A 5,013-nucleotide genomic window follows, 5' to 3' on the forward strand; every position below is an offset into this window, starting at 1 on the left:
CATCCACAATTACAAATTTGCGAGGCTTTTTTCATTTTTCAAAATTAAAATGAAAATGTTATATATTTACTGAATTATAGGCTCATACATATATTATTAGTAATCAATTTACTATGACTAAAATAAAGATTCTTGTTATTAAGGATAGGTGATTTGGGGAGTCCCTCACTTACAATTTTTATTTTATCCCATCCTATAACCAACCTTAAAAGAGTGCAGAAATGAAGTAGTATAAAAATGTGTTATTCGAGCACTTCAGCAAAATACAACAGATTAAGACAGAGATTAGAACAAGTATGTACTTGTTCTTTGAGCCCCTATGGTGAGAGATAAATAGCACTTGATCGTATAAATAAAGAGTGGCTCCCAAAACTTTCTTTATTTTTCTGTCTTAAACCTATTTTGCATGTATTTTTAATAATATTTTTGACACATTTTCTATACTGTTGACTTTTGTTTAGGCTGTACTGATGCTTTTGTTGGAATACAATCTATGCGGATTTATTTTATCATTTTAATCCTGCGTTTCGTTGGTTTTCGGAAACATCTACATAATTCACATTGAGAAATATTTTTCAATAAACATTATAAATATTATTTTTTTTACTTAGATTACAACAACGACATTAAGATTTTGTTTAGAAAGATTTTGTTAAAATCGCTGTTAAATATTCCAAATTTAATGCAGGACTTAAACACATGAAATATATTTCAATTCAAAATTGTTATCTGTGCCACTGAGTGGAAAAAAATAAAGTATTAAAGTACTGACCAGGTTATCTACATCTTCAAAAATCTTGACGTTATTTGTAATATCAAAAAATCCACACATGAGAACAAAAAAAAACTAATAACCGAAATGTAATCAAAAAGTATTTGTTAAGAAAAACTTTTATATGTTGAAAATTAAAACCTACCAATTTGTATAGAAAAATGTCATTTTTAGATAAAGAAAATATATATTTAAAATAAATTTTGTTTTTATTCTTGTGAAAATGTTTGAGATAAAAATTTCAAAAATTGACATGCAAACGTTGACTGCATTAACATAAATTCAAGAAACTAAACAACTAGCAAAATATTTAAACTTAATATACATATATACAAGAATAATTATTGAATAAATATATATGTTAAACAATGGATTGTAATGCACTCAAACAAAATAAACACATATAAAAAAATAAAACTATTTTTTATTAAATTAAGTAAAGTAAATTGAAATAGATTTAAGTAAATAAATTAAATTGATAAAAATCAAATACACACACATTTAAAAAAAAAACTAAAAAATATATAAAATTTTTTAAATATTATTTATACAAAAAAAAAAAATAATTAAATATATAAAAGAATGTAAAACAATTTTTAAATGCTTTAAGAGTAAATGAGAAATATAATGATAATTTTATGTACATGTAAGTGAATTAAATAAAAATTTATATTACAGTAAGAAATTGTGAACAAGAATATATGTAAAGATACACGTGATGCGAAATAAATATTCAAATAAATATGAAATGAAATCAATTTCAAAAATATTTGTATTCTTGCTCAAAATAGTTATAACATATAAAAGAGTTATAACAAGTCACAGCTCACCATCTTTTCTTTCCAACGCTAAATGAAAATAGAATCACTCTATTATGACACTTTCACTTAAAAGATACACATCTCATATATTTTCAATATTTCTCTTATAATAACACAAGAAGGATTATTCTTAATCAGGAAATCAACACACATACCACAATAGGCTATTTTGATATAAATATGTCGACTATCAAATATTTGTAATCAACTACCACACCACATACTCGTACTCGTTCTTATAAATTCATATAGTTGCTGTAAAAAGATTATTACAGGTAAGTTACTACTACTCTAAGTTCTCAACGGTCGACATTCTAGCCTTTATTCGGAAGGCAGAATGTCTTCTGTTCGTTTAGGGTCTGTTGCAGCACAAAAGCTCAATCATGGTCTCAGTGCACCATTCCGTTGAGAGCTAGAATCCCTTTTATTCCTATTCCTACTACTACTCTAGAGATGTCACAACTTTTTTAAAAATTGTTTATTTTTGGAAAATATTGTATTTGTTTACAAACACAATTCTTCTTATAATTGGGACTCAGTGAGACGCTGAAATAGACATAATTAAACAACTCCAACCTAGAACGCTGCGTGCTATTGACAGCGTCCCATTCTAAGGCAACAATGAAATTATAAGGCAATATCTAATCAATATATATATAAACAGTACAACGATATATAAGAAGTAACAAAAACTACCACTATCGACTGAAAAATCACACTAATCCACATACATTTGCGATAAGACAAAATATCATAATCTTTAATAATTTGCATTCCCTGCTTGTTATAGGAATCGATTTTTCATCACAGAAAAATTAAAATCAATTTTATTCCAACTTAAGTTAGATGTAGATAAGTCAAAATTTTTATTATCATTATATTAGATTATTGTTAGTTGGGGGACTACTTTTTTGCCGCACTGAGTGTAGAATAATACCTATTAACACCTACCCAACAGATTTTAAAAGAAGAGTTCCAGCGTAAAACTAATATTTCTTTCCTGTCATCATTATTATAGATATATTATAAAGTCACTAGTTCACTATTTATTTATTTATAATTTTATTATAAGTATTATTAAATTTATTTATTAAAGTTCTCTAATTACTTTTCTTTATTTATTATTAGGTAATAAAACATAGTTATTTACTGTATTTTAGTTTTGTAGATTTTATAAAAACAATGGATTTAAAAACAGGTTTTTAAAAGTGTGAGTGAACCTTGTTTCATTTTTAGCAAACATTTCGATATATTATTCTAAATACGCTGTAGACAGATACCATATTCATTCGTCGTCTTCAGATAATATAATAGTAAAATATATAAATTTTAAACGGGTATATGATATAGTTCTAATTTAGACTAAATTTTCACTAAAATATTGTAGTTTTTGACTATATTATAAGATTAAGACTTCTAATAGGAAAAGCATTCCCGTCTAAAATCGTATTGTAATAATTAATTGTTCCTCGCTGAATTATATGGGAAACGTTTCAAAATATATTAAACTTGCTAGATACATGTCTTAAAGTATCTTATCTGTATTTTCTTATAACTGGTAAACACTAGCAAAAATCTTAATATTTGTATCATACGTTTAAAAAAAAAAATAGATAATGGAAAAGAGGCCCAATAAGACAATTCACAATTAATCTTAATGCATATGTGTATATACAGCAGTATGTGGTAATGAAGTAATTAAGTGTTAAAAACTATATCAATAGTACTTTAATGATACTTCCTTATTTAAGCATCAAATCATTTTATACTTAATCTAGGCACACATTAAACTTTAGCACGATTCATCAGCAGGGGCTTTAATTCTGTAATACCTTCAGTCAAAATTTATTGCTTTTGTTTTTATTTATGTATTAAATTAAAAACTTTATTAATTTTACAGTCAATTATAACGTTCTAACAAAAAAATTATTGTATTAAAGAAATTAAATTAAAGAATATTTAGAATCTATAAATATTGTAAATACAATATTCCCAAAATTTTCAAATTCACAAGCAAGTCAACATTTTATATCCAACTTAGTAGAGACGTACAGATGAAGACTTAATAAGGTAGAATAAAAGGAAATGGAATAATGTGAATATCCCGCAAGGCAAGAAAACAGCAATTCTATGAAATCCGTCTCTATCTCATATCATCTCATATGTGTCAGGTTTGTACGTATATGAATGCCATCTTGAAGCCAATGAATTCAACTAAACGTAAACTCGTTAATATTGATTTTTTTTTGTCAAATGTGACGCATCTTATGGTGAAAAAATACTAGAAGTGTTCGCAGAGTAATGAAAAAACAACAACAAAAATTTGTTTTATTCATTGAAATTTGGCTGACCATACAACACTGTTTCGGGTATTGCCAAGTACTCATCACCACTGATCGAATTTTTATTTAATTAGTTTTTAGTCCATATTTTATTTGTTTAGTCTACGGCTTAAAACTAATGCCAGTTAAATTAGAAACGACACTAATCCCGTTTTGCCGCAAGTAGCCAAGGCTGCACAAACTTTCAATGCTCAAGTTTCAAGTTTTTTTGTCACTTTCTTTATAAATGACATTAACGAAAGAACTGGCTATGCTTTTTAAATAAGACGTTATAAACTATAGATTTATTTGGAAACATAAGCTCAACGAATTAAGGGGTATTTTTTAGTTGCCAATATTTTTATTTCAAAGCTGTTCTTTGAACTAAACTAATTTGTGAAAACTAATTAAATTGTGGACTATATGTACATTTAACGGTTAACCCTTAGTAACTTTGGAGAGTATAAAACTACATTATGGGTTTATTATGGGTTTACATATTTAACAAAATGTGACGTGTATAAACTATGTAAGAACTCAAATAGCTACATAATATTGATTACATCAAAACTGTGATTGTTACACTTACGGACTAAGTAAAATAATAATATTCAATACTACATTTAATACTACTCATACATGGACTTAAGTAGAAAGGAATGCGATATAGAGAGTATAGACTAGCTGTATCTGTATACAACACTCATAATATTAAGTCCCAAGTAAGACATAAGGCTCAACATGTATGGTGACGTGCTCTTGAAAAATACAACATCAATCATGAAGTTATATTTCATTATGAAAATTGGTTCCATGAGAGAACACCTAACCAACCTGATTCTGATTAATCAATGGTAAAAGTAATATTAAAAGCAAGAAATTTATTGTATAGGAGTCAGCGTTACTTTATTGATTGTTTAAGCAGAATAAATATTCTTTTTTTATTCACTTTTCTGGTTTTATGTGGAAGAAAATTGTTCCGTGTTCCTATACCACATGCAAGCTATACTATGTAGCCTATAGGCTATAGCTTATACTACACAGAATCACTACACAGAATCCACTTGAATAAAATTTCCAGATATAGACACAACGTTTC

The sequence above is a fragment of the Teleopsis dalmanni genome, chromosome 1 (genome assembly GCF_002237135.1).
Source record: "Teleopsis dalmanni isolate 2A chromosome 1, ASM223713v2, whole genome shotgun sequence".
Lineage (NCBI taxonomy): Eukaryota > Metazoa > Arthropoda > Insecta > Diptera > Diopsidae > Teleopsis > Teleopsis dalmanni.